This window comes from Triturus cristatus, chromosome 12 (genome assembly GCF_964204655.1).
Source record: "Triturus cristatus chromosome 12, aTriCri1.1, whole genome shotgun sequence".
NCBI classification, from domain to species: domain Eukaryota; kingdom Metazoa; phylum Chordata; class Amphibia; order Caudata; family Salamandridae; genus Triturus; species Triturus cristatus.
The window spans coordinates 343,072,406-343,089,545 of NC_140595.1; positions in this window are offsets into that span (position 1 = coordinate 343,072,406).

A 17,140-nucleotide genomic window follows, 5' to 3' on the forward strand; every position below is an offset into this window, starting at 1 on the left:
GATGTGATGAGTCCGACGCATCCTCTGAAGCTTGGGCTGGTTACCTGAACTCTGTTGCTTTGGGGCTCTCCCTACCGTGTGTGTGCTCTGCTGGCCAGGAATCCCTCCCGCCGCCGCCACAGTCATCTCCGCGGCCGCTGTGTGGAGGTGGGACCACAATCCCCAGACTCCTCTGCTTCTACCCCCGGAAGTCCACAGCGGGACACTCGCACCTGGAGGCGCTATTTAAATTGGTTACTCCCCCGGTGGAGCGGGCGCTGCAATACCACTGAAGCTTGGGCTGGTTACCTGAACTCTGTTGCTTTGGGGCTCTCCCTACCGTGTGTGTGCTCTGCTGGCCAGGTCTCCCTCCCGCCGCCGCCACAGTCTTCTCCGCGGCCGCTGTGTGGAGGTGGGACCACAATCCCCAGACTCCTCTGCTTCTACCCTCGGAAGTCGACAGCGGGACACTCGCGCCTGGAGGCGCTATTTAAATTGGTTACTCCCCCGGTGGAGCGGGCGCTGCAATACCACTGAAGCTTGGGCTGGTTACCTGAACTCTGTTGCTTTGGGGCTCTCCCTACCGTGTGTGTGCTCTGCTGGCCAGGTCTCCCTCCCGCCGCCGCCACAGTCATCTCCGCGGCCGCTGTGTGAAGGTGGGACCACAATCCCCAGACTCCTCTGCTTCTACTCCCAGAAGTCGACAGCGGGACACTCGCGCCTGGAGGCGCTATTTAAATTGGTTACTCCCCCCGCGTCGCAGGACCGCGCCGGGCTAAGCCCGGGCAAAGGGCGAGCCCTCTGTGGCCCTCAGAGGCACAAGGAGGCTGGGCTGGGCCATATCAATTGGCTGAAATCCCAGGTATTGGGGCAGATACAGGCGCAAGACAATAGGGGCCCATTTGGCAGGCTGGAGTGGTGGATATAGCATATAATACCCATAGGTTGGATACTGTGTTGCTTAGCAGAGCCTGGGAACTGCAACTGATATACTAGATGTGCCCTGTAATCCTTGGTTGTTAAATATTGAATATTATTTAGCTATCCTGCTGTGACCACATTGGGAGAAAAGGGATTATTTATTGAAAGGGTACTGTGGCTTCCAAACCCAAAACAAGATCAACTAAGAGGAAAGCAGGTAACCCGCTGATCACTACACAAACTGGACTTGAGACTGATAATGCAGTTGGACATTCAGCACCCCCTACTGCTATAGATTTAATGTTAAGGAAGGTTATTGGGGCAGTAAATGGGAAGATTGAACGCACCCAGAGACGCCTATCAATGACCCCTATAAATAATATCCACACACAAATGCAGAGTAGACCCTCGCAAGTTCCAAATACAAACCTTTTCGAGAGCCCACAGGACAACAGCCCAGATATTTCATTCGGAAATGTACCTTGTGGTCAGCAGGTAACAGAGGCCGAGCCACCTTCTGGCAGGGCAATAAAAAGAACAAATACAACAAAGCATAGGCTGCCTAAAAGGGGCTCAAAGAATACGCATGCAAGGAAATCAAAATCAACCAACAGGGGTGGGAAGATGAAATCATCAGAAGATGAGGTTATAGAAATAGATGTGCAAAGCCCTTTAACTCCGCCAGGATGGCTTTACCCGGTAATAGTGGATCTGCAAAAACATCTGGAAACCTTCATTACCTCTCAAATAAAACCATTACTTAGTAAATTGGATAAAATCACTAATGAGCTGCAAAAACAGGTGAAGTTGAAGGAATCTATAAACCCCATCTCTACGGGAAACCTAACATCAACTGTGATCCCCTCCTCAAGGCCACTTCCTATGAACAACAACTGCATAAGTAATGAACCATGTATTATTGCACAGGTTCATGCTCCACCCAAAACTACAGCCCACCTGCAGGATAGATGCTTTATTGAAAACGAGAAAGTTTCTAATCCCAAAATTCAGGACCAGCCCATTCGGGCACAGATGCTGCCAGGGCAGGTTGCGTCTCATAGCCAGGAGGATAGACAGCAGAAAGGCTATGAGAGCAAGGGAAAAAATCACACCCCCCCTCAAGTAAATTTACCCCCCCAAGCAAGCCCCTATGTTGTGGTATTCGCTGGGGTACCGAACTCAGGGCGGGCCAAAAGGAGACATATTTAGAATTAAAAAATAAGATTATAAATTGGCTAAATATACACAGACCTCTCCAAGGGAGGGAAAGGGGAGAAATTATTCATGTGAGGAGAGTACCATGGTGGGGAAGTAGAGGGAAGGACATTGAAGGGGACTGTATTATCGCAAATTTTAGGACCCAAATCTAGTTGAGTACATACTGGGTAATTATAACAAAAACTCAACCAGTACTATACGATCTATGCCACTAGGTTACTTCTATCCTAGAAATAGTATTGCTCACCCCTTGACTTACAATCAGGGTAGGAAGGAAGGAGGAATAGATGGATACAGGACAAGGAATCCTGAATATTGTCATCCACCGCTATTAAATTTGGATGGCCCGCAGTGGAAGAATAGATTCAGCCCCCTCCAATCTTTGGAAGAGAATGATTGACTAACCAACTCAGAGACACAATCGACGGGGAAGGAAATAAGGATGCCCATGGATATCAGTGAATTAACATCTATGGAAAGGTATACACTGAATCCCCTGGAAGCTTTCTTGCCAAATCAGAATGGGGAGACGCAAGATCCCATGCCTGAAGGGAGGAAGGCAGATGACCTTGATGCCCACGATTTAAATCTGACCGGGGCACAGGGGGGAAAGGTGAAAATAACATCTTGGTACATTGCAGGCTTAGCCGGAAAAATAGCTAATGCAGATTGTAGGAACAAACTAAGGGACTCCCACATAGTAGTCTTACAGGAGACCTGGGGGGTCGAGCCGGATTTTTACCATTTGGAGGGCTAAAAATCTTTTTTTGTCCCAGCGCAAGAGAGCAGGGCAGGCAGAGCAAAGGGAGGCTTCATATTATATGTTGATATTAATTTAAAGGGGAGATGGACAATGCCATCTTGGACCTCACATAACCTGCAAGCAATAATATTTCAAGGACAGGGCTGAGGGTACAATTATTTAATATCTATAACACAGGCTCAGGAAGCGGCACTAATGCCGTGTTAGAGGAACTTGATGCTAGATTAAAACAGGAAACTGATCTAAGAAAAGGAGGGGGAGATCCATTTGTCCTTTTAATGGGGGATTTTAATTGTCACCTGTGCTCACACTTGATACCGGTAACTATAGACTGGGATCTCTGCTCAGTCAGAAAGGGGCCTCACTTTGAGCACAGTACAGCGGGCACATTACTAACAAAACTAATAGGCAGTCACTCACTAGCACACACCATTGATTTGGTAATCCCAGGGCCAGAGGGTACTTTGGTACCAACTTTCAAAGGAAGGGGATGTTCGTCTATTATAGACTACATTCTGATATCCGCCTTTGCCAAACAATGGATTGGGAAGGTAAGCATTAAATGGAGCTCCTTTAGCGATCATAATCCCTTATCCATAGAATTCCCTCACAAGGGCCATACTGAAATGAATAAGCAGTTGGATAGCATTTTACAGCCAACAGATCAGGGAAGGCGCTTAAAGTGGGCAAAAATCAATGCCCCTGAATTTTATACTGCACTGATTGTAAAGGGGAAAAAGTGGGTTGAGGAGTGTCTAGATTTTAAAATAGAGGGAGCTGACTTAGTAGCTGCTTTCAGGGAATTAACCAAACTTGGCGAAAAATTATTAGAGGCAAAAGGCCCTAGAAAACCAGGGATCCAACCAAGATGGTTTGACGCAAATTGCGCACGAGCATTAAGAAATTTAAAATTAAGTCTTAAGACAAATCCAAGGGATATAGCGGAAGTGGCAAAGTGTAGAAAAATTTATAAAATCAAGACTAAAGAAAGGAAGGCTACCCTAAAAGCAGAATTATGGGCCGATTTAAGAGAGGCTGGAGAAAACAGGGATTTTACTGAATTTTGGAGGATCATAAACAGGCCCTGTTTTCATGACGGTAGTGCCCCGGCCCTCAGCACAAATATTCTCCCACAGCAATGGGTGACCCATTTTGAGAGTCTTTACAATCATTCTAAGGATCTCAAACAAGAAGGGGAATGGGATGGTAAAAGGAGGTGGGTGCAGGATTTCACACTCATTGAGATTACACAGGCAATCAAAGGGTTGAAACCAAATAAAGCCCCTGGGCCCGACGGTACCCCTCCAGATCTGTATAGAAGCAATATCGACTTGTGGGCTCCAATCTTAACGAGGGTGCTAAACGCAGCTATTAAAACAGGACTCCCGAGGTCGTGGTCCACTGCCTTAATTGTACCCATTTTCAAGAAAGGAAATAGGGATAATCCCCAATGCTACATACCCATATCACTGATCGATGTCTCGGCCATAATACTGGGGCGGGTGGTTTTAAATCGTTTAATGGCCTGGACTGAAGAGCACCATACACTAGCCGATACGCAATACGGTTTCAGAGCGGGAAAATAGACCAGTGATCAATGTTTAAACTTATATTTGCTGGTCGCCAAATACACTAGAGCAAGTAATGGTACCATTTATGTGGGGTTTATGGACCTGGCGGCGGCCTTTGACAATGTAAATAGAAGCAAACTTTGGGAAAGGATGAACACTTTGGGAATTGACCGGGGACTTATAAACATCTTAAGAGAGCTGCACTGGAACACCACAGCTAGGGTTCGCTTCAGTATGGAGGGGGGGGCAAACTGACTCCTTCTCATGCTCTAGTGGTGTGAGGCAGGGCTGTATCCTTGCCCCCTTTTTGTTCTCATTATATATTAACGATCTGGAGTCAAGATTCATAGCCCAGGCTGCTGATTGTCCCAAGGTAGGGAAGCGTCAAATACCAGTACTTTTGTATGCGGATGACGCTGTCCTGCTTGCCAGGACTCCGAGAAGTCTCCAAACACTGATTAACGGGTTTGTAGACTTTATGGAAAAATCAGATCTGTCCGTGAATTTGACCAAATCCTTTGCACTGATTGCAGGCAAAAAACCCATTAAAAAAACGGTATTTAAAATCGGGACCCACACTATGGGCATTGTAACCACCTTCCCGTATCTAGGCCTACTATTTGATGGCAAAATTCAATTTGACCCACTGCTAGAGGAACATTGTACCAAACTGATTTCCTCATGTGGTGCAATTATGAGTTTTGCCCAAAGAATGGGACGCTGGTCCCCAGAGCAAATAATGAGCTTATACACCTCAATAAGCATAGCCAAAGCAGTATATGGAGCCGAGGTCTGGGGCTTTAGGGACGCCAAACAGTTACAATTAGAGGAAGATAAATTTATTCGTAGAATCCTCAAGATCCCACATTCAGTACCAGCTGAAATCGCACATTCCGAACTCGGTATCCCATATATCATGGACCAGATCAAGATTAGACCGGTTTTGGCTTGGCTCAGTATTTGGGCTAACCCGGAGGCGGAACTAAGTAAAGAAATCCTCACCGATTGCATGCAAAGGGACAAAGGGATTAAAATCCCTTGGCTGAAATACGTCAAAACACCTCTAGAGTCCGTAGACCAGCACACCCTCTTTAGTTCCCCTGCTCTAATCTCAAGGAATAGCAAATCACAAATTAAAAGACTGTTGCTTGATAAATTGGAGATGCTCAGGGAGACTAAAGCTTTAGTACTAAAACGATCAGTTGTAGCGCACTGTTTAGTTAAAGAGACAGCGGGTATGGAACCCTATCTATTCTTGATGCATAATCAGCAGGATAGGTTTTTAATGTGCCGTTTTAGGCTCAATTTGTTGCATAATATTTTATCTTACCCGTATGGTTTTACTGTAACTATTGAGCAGAAGGGTGCCTGCGGCTGCGACAATATGTCTCCGCAGGACACCCTTCATTTTGTATTATTATGCCCATTTTATCGTTTTCCCAGGCGTATGTTTCTGGTTGATATTTGAAAAAATGGAAATTTCCGTCATGCCAAGATAGCTCTGTTGTTCCTTCAAAGAGCAAACGACATGTTCACTCTATGCTCAGTAATTAGCTTTCTGAAAGCTGCAGTAAGACTAAGGAACACCAGAGACTAATTTGTTTTGATGTAACATTGCACTTTATATGAATTGTAACAGTTTGGTCGATGGTTATTTTTATATTAATGTAATGTATAGTTATATGTGCTGCTGTGTTTTTATAATATGTACTTTTTATGATGATTTTCTAACCATCGAAATAAAGAAATTGAACTGAACTGAACTGACTCTACTGCTACGGCCACCATCTTAGTAGGTGGTGGTTGGCGGCCTAGCTCATCCACTACTTCCGGGGGAAAACATATTTAGTCCATGCTGAACCAGACGTGCAGCGGATGAGCACAGCGGGCATGCCGCCGGCGCGCCAAAGGCAAGCCCGTCTGCGCCCATCAGCGCCCGGCGGAATGCGCCATGCCCGAGGACCCCTGGCCTTATTCCTACCTTGTTCTACACCAGGGAACAGCTACTGTCCTCAAACTATGGTAGGTGTGGCTCTGTTGTGTTCTTGTTTGATGAAAGGAACGATAACACTCTGTTATGCCCCCATTATACATATGCACTCCTAGCTAGCAACCTCCCTGGTACCTCACCAGCACTCAGCATCCCAAAAGAGATAGGTCTGCAAGTCCATGCAATTCGGGGAACCAAGAACCGGATCTTCCTGGGTACTTCTCTCTCCCAGGCTTCCTCAGAGGCCACCAATGTTCCACAATCCAAGGGTGGTGCACTCGGTGCTATCTTACTTAACGCAAGATCTGCAATTATACACAAAAATGAATTAGAATGCCTGCTACAAACCCGATGTAGTGTTTCTCACTGAAACATGGGCTACTGCCTCATCTGAACCGGACTGGGTGATAGCGCTTCCTAGGGGCTACTCGCCAGCAACCCTCCCAGATTAGGGCAATTGGGCGATGGGATTGCTAATATTTACAGGTCTGAGTTCAAAATAGTTTTTGAACCTGCTCTGCTACCAGGTGCAGAAGCCGTGAAGTTCAACATCAAAATCAGAAATGTCTTAGCCTTTTTGGGGGGTTCTCCTTTACAGACAGCCCGGATCTGAATCCCTATTCACTCAGCCTCACAGTCCCTGCTGGAATCATGCTTAGATTCCCTGACGTTCACCATATTAGGGGATTTCAACTATCATCTAGAATTTGGGGATGATGGCTGCACCACTATACTGATAGACAACCTTGAAGCCTTTGGTCATACCCAGATTGTCTCAGAACCTACCCACAAGGCTCTTCATACGCCGGACGGGATTTTTACAAATAACCCCTCCATTAGTATCAAGCAAATTCTGCCACTTACCTGGACCGACCATATGGCAATATTCTTCAACCTAAGTGATGGTCACAACAGGAATCCACCGTCCCCACCCCTGCCTCTGACTAAAGCTCGGTCCTGGCATAACATTAGTTCAGAGGTGGTTACCGAACTGTTGGACAACAATATGCCCACCTTAGTTGAAGATTCCAACCTGGCAGCCGAAAGCTACGATGATTGAATTCGGTCAGCCAATAATCAATTGGGCCCCAGAAACATTTGTCAAACAACGTAGGAATAAACTACCGCCCCATGGTATAGCCCTGAGCTGAAAACACTAAAATCTACATGCCAATGCTTAGAACGTGAATGGAGAAAGGACTATAGTACAACAGCCAAAAATAACTACAATCAAGCACTAGCTGACTAAAAAGTAGCCATCATTAGCTCCAAAAAGAACTTCTACACCAGCAAAATAGAGGGGGCCAAAAACTCTGCTAGAGAACTTTTTAAGACCATTAATGCATTATCTAAACTACAACACGACAATGCTTTCTCTCCTGATCAAGTGCTCGTTGATAAAATGGCCACCCTTTTTCAGTCTAAGGTCCAAATAATATATCAGTAATTTGAAAGTCTGAGCGCTGGCTGCTCCTCTCCTCTGACGTCACCTATCACCTGTTACTTGAATAGCTTCTCCCCCTTGACAATCAACAGAGTAAATGACTTATTACTGGCAATCAAGTCTGGCTCTCCAACGGACCTATGCCCTCCGAACATCATTCATGGGGTCTCGAATAAAGTTAGTACCCTAATCGCCCCCCTCCTGAACAATGTTATCAACACTGGTGTCTTCCCGACTTCTTGGAAGAAAGCCTGTATCAGACATATTTTGAAGAAACCCTCCTTGGATCCTCTCAAAGTAACAAACTACCGCCCGATCACGTGTATGCCCTTAGCAGCCATTAACTCAGAGCTCACGGAATACCTAGATACCAACAACCTTCTGGACACAACCCAACGTGGCTTCCTATCCGGCTACTATAGGGAGTCTGCCTAAATTATGGCTACTTAGGAAATTCACTAGCAAATTGACTGGGGTAGCAGGGCCATCCTGATCCTACTTGACCTATCAGCTGCGTTCGATACGGTTAGCCATACTGTACTTATGCAACGGCTGAAAGCAGTGGGAATTGGAGACACTACACTCACCCTTCTCACCTCCTTTCTCTCAGCTAGAGAACAGAGGGTGTGTTGAGACACCCTAGAATCAAGGAATTTTTACCTTCCAGGGGGAGCGCCACAAGGGTCCGCTCTCTCTCCAACGCTGTTTAACATTTATGTTACCCATTTGGCCAAACTAATCAGGGACCATGGTATCTCGCTAGTATTGTATGCGGACGATACCCAAATTATTATCTCCATTTCGTCAATGACAGATCCGGTGGCAGACAGATTTTCATAGATGTCTAAGCCACATCATGAAATGGATGCATAAAAACTACTTGAAATTGAACACAGACAAAACTGAGGTCAGGAAATTTGGAAATGGTCCGCCAATCTGGATTCAATCACGGCCCAGCTACCAAAGTAGAAACCTAGGCTTCCTATGTGATGCCCAGCTCAACGTCTCAGGGCAGATCAATCAGTTACATCCCCCTGTTACTTCCTTTTAAAAGTGCTATGTAAAATCCTACCTTTTCTACCTATGGATTTGAGGAAAACCGTTTTGATGGCCTTTGATCTTTCCCTCCTAGACTACTGTAATGCCTTATACTAGGCGTTGACAAATGCCAGCTCTCTAAACTTCAATCCCTACAGAATGCAGCAGCACGTACTCTGTTAAACATTCCAAACTATAGTCACATTTCTGGTGCTATTAGAACCCTACACTGGCTCCCAGTTAAACAGAGAACTGAGTTTAAGGCACTTTGCCTGGTGTATAAAGCCATATATGGAGGTGGGCCTAATGACTACCATAAAGTATTATAATGGCATGCCCCGTCGGCTGTTAAGATCAGCCAACAGAGCCTTTGCCCGCATTCCTAAAGTGTACAAGACCAGATGGGGAGGCAGATGTCGCTCTTTAATGGCATCTAAACTCTGGAACGAACTTCCACTCAATATTAGGCTAACTCCATCCAGGTCCCAGTTCAGGAGACAGGTTAAAACTTGCCTCCCCCTTATAGCTATCGAGTGCCTCCTGAATCTCGACATCTGCTCTTTCTTGCTCCCCTAGCACCAAGACACCCCTGAATTTATGTACTTTATAAGCCCTTTACTTACATATGTACTTTCTTCCTTGTCACGGCCCTTATAATCACTGTAGGCCCACCAGGTTGGTATTGGTGCAATAGTCTGGACACAGATCCACTCAACAGGATCTCCACACTCCCTCCAGGCTCTTTCAGCCTCCTCACAGGGTCCTCTTGTCCTGGCAGGCAGGCAGGTGCTGCTGCTACAGGTTCTAGGGCAAGCAGTATTGCTTCTCCTGGTTGATGTCCCCTTACCCAGTGTGGGGACCTGCCAGACCTCCGTTCCCAGTCCCGGTTACAACAGGCAGAAGTTATGCTGAGCTTCTCCACGGTGATATATAGCTCCAGTTTGACAATATTGGGAGGCTCAAGCTCCCCTTTTAATAATCCAGTTCCAGAGTCAAATGTGATTTTGTGTCTGAACCTTTGAAGTTTGTGATGTGGAGGTTACCCCTTTGAAATGCCCATTCCTCTGACCTGTCCTTTGTCTAGGAAGCAGTTTGCAGGAGCGACTCCAAGCTTGTTAGCCCCAAACACAGGCATGGCAGTGACTAGAGGATCACGCCTGGATGTCACCCTCAATTGTGTACCCCTTTCAAAAAGTTACCAAGATCCCCAGCTCTATTCCTAATGATTCTCCTTCCTGAGATGTGCTCAGGCCCCAGTGACCTGAAAGAACCCATTTGAAGTTCTCAAGATAGCCTGGCTGTCCCTTCCTCCAGTGTGTGTGTCCCAACCAGCTCTCAGGAATGCAAGCAATCCACAAACCTGTCTGGAAAGGCTTCTCCACATGCCTCTCCGAGGCCCTGGACTTCCAATATAAAACCCACAGGCCTTCATGTATCATACATACACTGCCACACTTACATCACAGCAAAGCACACACAATCAAACATGTGATGTACAGTGCTACATGCTAGCATGATGTGGCCCAAGGGGGAGTGAGGTACACAACAGTGGAACTTTATGTGAGTGGGCCAATAGGCCTCACTAAAGTGACACATATTAAAAGGCCTGTTCACTTTATTGATCACTTTCCAAAAAACGATGCTGCTACCACCACAATCATGCTAATTAACTCTGATTAAGGGCAGTAGCCCTTTACCAGTACCGGGGTCACACTTTGAGAGTCCCTCCTAGTCTAATAAAACCCCAATCCATGAAACACACGCATGATCTATGTTCACCCATGACAAAAAATCAGTACCAAGCATCCAGATATCGTTGCAGCTGGGGGTACTCAAGGTGTGATGTGTTATTTGATATACGTACATATATATAAATATATATTGACTTTCGCTTCTTCATACATCCCTGATGAAAGCAGTGGTCAAAATGGCCAGAAACGTACTCAGGGTGTTGTCTGAGAATTTGACAAGCGGCAGTCTTGGCTGGTTACTAAGGCCAAACATTATTGAAGAACAATTGTTTTTTTTTATTTAAAAAATGGCTGCGCTCTTGTTATCATGTGGCTACACCTGTGTACATCCTGTGATGCACAGGCTATTATTTCGTATGTCCCTTAATACAGCTTTGAAAAATTGGCATCTGCTCCATTATACTTCTTTCTCAATCTTTTTATCTTTTTTTGCAGCGTAAAAAAGGCATTGGTGTGTTTCAAACCCATCCCACATTCTCCACTTCTTGGATGAGCATTGAGCTGACTGGTCCAGAGAGATGTCTGTAAGTCAGTAGATGATACGGAACAAAATATGGTGACTCACAGATCAATATTCTGACAATTTGTTCTATTCAAGCGTTATCTATTGATGGAACAGTGCCTGTAAATTTGAGTAGCTTTACACCCAGCCTTGCATCACTTGCATGATTCCTGCCAAGGCTTTTTGCAAACATTCTGAGGTGTTTTGTGATTTCCTGTCATTTACACTTTTCAGCAAACATGTTTTGTGTTGCAAGGCAATTTGGCAAGAGATTGACAAATATTATTCTTACAGTCGTAACTGTGCTGGCAATATAAATGAAGAGGTAGCTCAGCTATAGTTCTGTTTTTCAAAACAAATATTATCACTTAATTGAAAGATAAAATGCTATGTTTTGAAAGAACCTATCAGTTCAGTTCAGTTAGACTTTGGGGCTCATTACGATGACCACCACCGTAGCGGTGATTGGATCCGACCTCCATGCATGCGGTGGTCCCGCCTATCCAATTATGATGGGACCGCCGCTGCTGTGTTCAGATTCCATACCCTTAACATTGCGGCGGTGGCTGCTGACAGCAGCACCGCCGCGATGTAAAAAAGAGCATGTTGTGCATTTCACTGCACTACTTGGCAGGGATCACTGACGAAATTTCGAGAAGAAGAATATCGAATTGCCAAAATATTGAAGTAAAAATATAGAATGCCAAAGTATCGAAGCCCTATCTCCAAACAGGTAAGTACAAAAATATAGAATCCAAAATATCGTTGTAAAAAATATAGCTAGTCACTATATCGAATTATTGTAAATGTCTTAAATTTAATGTAAAATTAATGAAATAAAACATGTAATTAACTGAAACATACTTAAAAATACATAAATTACTTTAAAATTAATAAATAATTAATGTAAGTAAAAAAATAATAATAATACATATATATTAACGTAATATTAATTTAAAAAAATGCAGTATTTTTTGCGTAGGATAGCGGGCGGGTAAAATGTACTATTACCACTCCAGTAAGTGCAATAGTAGGGAAAACGTTGGATAGCGGGAGGGTAAAAATTACTATTCCCACTTCAGAGAGTGCAACAGTAGGGAAAGCGTTGGATAGCGGGAGGGTAAAAATTAGTATTCCCACTCCAGACAGTGCAATAATAGGGAAAGCATTGAATAGGGGTAAAAATTAATATTCACACTCCAGAGAGTGCAACAGTAGGGAAAGCGTTGGATAGTGGGAGGGTAAAATTTACTATTCCCACTCCAGTGAGTTCAACAGTAGGGAAAGCATTGGATAGCGTAGGGGGTAAAAATTACTATTCCCACTCCAAAGAGTACAACAGTAGGGAAAGTGTTGGATAGAGTAGGGGTAAAAATTACTATTCCCACTTCAGAGAGTGCAACAGTAGGGAAAGCGTTGGATAGCGGGAGGGCAAAATTTACTATTCCTACTCCAGTGAGTGCAACAGTAGGGAAAACGTCAGATGGCGTAGGGGTAAAAATTACTATTCCCACTCCAAAGAGTGCAACAGTAGGGAAAGCGTTGGATAGCGTAGGGGTAAAAATCACTATTCCCACTCCAGAGAGTGCAACAGTAGGGAAAGCGTTGGATAGCGTAGGGGTAAAAATTACTATTCCCACTCCAAAGACTGCAACAGTAGAGAAAGCGTTGGATAGCGTAGGGGTAAAAATTACTATTCCCACTCCAGTGAGTGCAACTGTAGGGTAAGCGTTGGATAGCGTAGGGGTAAAAATTACTATTCCCATTCCAGAGAGTGCAACAGTAGGGAAAGCGTTGGATGGCGGGAGGGTAAAAATTACTATTCCCACTCCAGAGAGTGCAACAGTGGGGAAAGCGTTGGATAGCGTAGGGGTAAAAATTACTATTCCCACTCCAAAGAGTGCAATAGTAGGGAAAGCGTTGGATAGCGCAGGGGTAAACATTACTATTCCCACTCCAGAGAGTGCAACAGTAGGGAAAGCGTTGGATAGCGGGAGGGTAAAATTTACTATTCCCACTCCAGTGAGTGCAACTCTAGGGTAAGTGTTGGATACCGTAGGGGTAAAAATTATTATTCCCACTCCAGTGAGTGCAATAGTAGGGAAAGCGTTGGATAGCGTAGGGGTAAAAATTACTATTCCCACTCCAGTGAGTGCAATAGTAGGGAAAATAATAATTTAATCTTTATTAAAATAAATGAATTATTAATACCAAATAAAAATATTAAAATTAATTACCAATCAAACAATATTTAATAATTACTTTATTATAAATACCAATGGTTTTTTTATTAATAACCTATTAATAATTAATTAACAACCAATTAATTTTCAATGCCAAAAATTAATAAATAAAATTACCAATTAATAATTGATTAAGAATAAATTAATTAGAAATATACAAAAATTATTTCAATAATTAATCATTTACACTTAAATTAATTCCCACCATATTCCCCTATAAACCCACAACCCGCTACAAATAATAAATTAATACAATTAACATGATTATCAATTAAACAATTAATACTAATTAATTACCAATTAATACTAATTATTTAACAATTAATAATTAATCAGCAACCAATTAATTTTCAATACCAATTAATAACTACCTAATAACAATTAAATTACTTCCCACCCTATTCCCCTATAAACCCACATCCCGCTACAGAAGGGGATACGCAAAATTAAATTAAAAATATTTAATAATTGCTAAAAATTATTATTTAATGTACTATAATTAAATTACTTCCCACCCTAATCCCCTATAAACCCACAACCCACTACGGAATTAAATTACACAAAAATTAAATAACATAAAATGAATTACTTTAAAAATATTCAAACATACATTCCAAAATGTATCCATACTTTTAACACATATACTAACACTTAAAACACTATAAAAAAATCGATATTTTTAACAACTATATTATGACTGTCGATATTACTTACTTCTATATTATTTTAATCGATATTTTATTTCTTACCTGATTTTCGATATTCTTCACCACTATATTTTGGCAATTCGATATTCTGTGCATTCTATATTAAAAACTCTATATTCTGTCCTGTCGATATTTTGAATTCAATATTATGTCTGTTTACCAGTTGGCAGGGATTACACTGTGCCTGCCACTTGGTGCAGTGAAATGTAGAGGGGTACCATGGGCACCCCCCCAGTGTGCCCACACCTCCCCCAACACAAGGGGGGTTGCAACAGGGCCCGGAAGACATTCTCCGCCAGCCTTTCAACTGCCACTGAAAGGCTGGCTATCTCCAGCATCATAATTGTGTCGGTGGAGCCTGCTAGGTTCCGCTGCCATTGTGAGCATGCTGACCGCTCTGCTGGGCAATCGTGACAATTGCTACCGGCGGAAAAGTGGCGGCCGGACTTTCCCTCCGCAGCAGTACCCACCGCCATCATAATGTGGCAGGGGGTAAATCTCATGACGATGGCAGAACGATCGCCACCGCCAACCCAGCCGTGGCGATCGGTTCGCCATTGTAATGAGCCTCTTTATTCGGTTACGTAAAACCATTAAAGACACAAACGAGATAAAATATATCACATCCTAGAATAATCACAAACCAAGAACAGTACATCAATTAAAATACGTCAATACAGAGTGCATACTTGCATCCAAATTTTGGTTACAATTTTATATACACATTTAAGATCGTATAGCGATTAAAATAGATGATTACAATTCATTTCTATGTTGATGCAATAAGTTAACAGGGCCACCTAAAATTATGTTGTCACAGAACCCGAGGCTGGTACAGGAGATATCTTTCTGCTTCAGACGATCCCTACTAGAAACTAGCTACATTAAAAAACACAAATACACTAGGCAGCAACTATAAATATAATAAGGCAGCAGTGGTTAATTTGTGACAAAAAGTAAGTGCCGTGGCTCTCAGCAGGAGGCAGCTTGCATCAGCCCATGCTACTATTAGCAGTAGCGGCCTGTCCCCTGCTAAAGTGGTGTGGCAGGCTGGAGAAGGGAGGTGGGGAGAAGGTGGATTCCGGGGCCAAAAAAAAAAAATTACTTACCTGAACGCCAACGACCCTCCGCATCGCGCTTTTCCTTCTTCTGGGAACAGGCTCCAAGACTGCACTGCGGCCAATCCTGATGCTGCATGAAAGCAGTGTCAGGATTGGCCTGAGCGCTGGCAACTTGTGGTCCCAGGCAGACTGTGAGTCTGTGCCTGCTCTCTCCAGCCCCAGCAACACAGCTGGGGCTGGAGAGAGCTTCACTGCGCAGGACAGTTTGGCCGGCCTGAGACAGCCGACCAAACCGTCATGCGCTGTGAAGGTAGTGCTCACCACTCCCCCACCAGCAGTGTTATTCCCCTGGTTAGGCCCCCAAGACTCGTCAGAGTCCTGGGGGCGGGTCCAGGGGGAATTAAATAAAACGGTTTTAAAACCCAGTTTATTATCGTTTTATTTGAGGGTGGTGGCGGCGTTCCACCGCTCTAATGGAGAGGCTGCCGCTGCCTATTAGCGCCGCCTAGAACAGAGCTAAATCCTAACCATGAAACCCAGCCCAGGTCTTTTTTTGTGATCTTACCATGGGACCAAAATTAATCAGGGTGTTCCAGTTTATCCGCAATAGATTTGATGTAGCTAATCCATGCGATATAGAGGGCTCTCTCCAGGGACAAACAGTCTTTTATAATTAACCGATTTCATTCTAGGTCAGGGTTAATTCAGATCGTGACCCACCCTAATAGAGGGCGAAGGGCCAGAAGATTTGAGATATACCCAACACCTAACTATTGATGAATTATGAAAGAGGCTGTAGATTGAGGAAATTATATCAAGCGTCTCAGAAATTTGTTTTCTACTATTTGCCGCTCGTTTGCTGCCTTATAACCCAAATGTCACACCTGTAGCTATCCATAGAAATGTATTTGGAGTGATAGATTTTGAGGAGGGCATATACCAGTTTTGCACCCAATCTAGTAGCAAAAGCGAAGACTGCTGCTGCGGCTCTAGCCACTGTATTCCTGTTTGCCCTCCTAAGTGTGGCCCAGATGCCCCTTTTCTCAAATAAAACCACCAAATATAAAAAAGCAAGTTACCCTGGAGAGTTCTGTACCTTCCTCAAAACATTTTGTTCGGATTTTGTTTCTAGTGCCCATTACCATGAAGTTGGATTTGGTGTAATTCATGTCTAGGGCGTTCATAAAGCCTTCAAATGAGTAGCTGCTGAAGTCCTACTGCCATTCAAGCTAGCAGCACGGCATTGTCCGCATATAAAAGTGCTGGTATTAACTGTATACCCACATGGGGAATGTATCTACACACACCGCTAAGCATGGGGCCCAAGTTGTTAATATATAATGTGAATGAAAGAGGGACTAGGATACATCCTTGTCTTACCCCGCTGTGCACTCTTATGGGTGAGGGGAAATTCCCTGATTGGTTGTATCTCACATCCGCTGTGAGATGTAAATGTATATTGTGTAAGAAGTCTACAATGTTGCGGTCCATTCCATATTAATAAGCAGTGGCCATAGTTTCGACCTATTAACTCTGCCAAAAGCAGATGTTACCTCCATAAAAGCTAACCTGCCCCTTTTTGCTACTGTATATTTTCCAATGACAAACTGTAAGTTTAGGCATTGATCTAAGGTGCCTTTCCCGTGGCTGATCCCATACTCAAGGTTTGAGATGACGTTTTTATCATTCAGCCAGGAGATAAACACTCTCCCCTTTACCTTGACCACTGAATCTATGAGAGAAATGGGCCCATAGCATTTTGGCTTACTTTTTGCACCTTTCCTAAAGACCGGGATGATTATAGATCTAGCCCAAGAAGAAGGTAAACCAGTAATACAGGCAGCATGTAGGACATGGGTTAGAATTTTAACCCACATTTTGGGATTTGTCCTATATAGGGCAGCAGGCAACCATTAGGGCTGAGAGCCTTGTCCTTCGACATGAGGGAGATG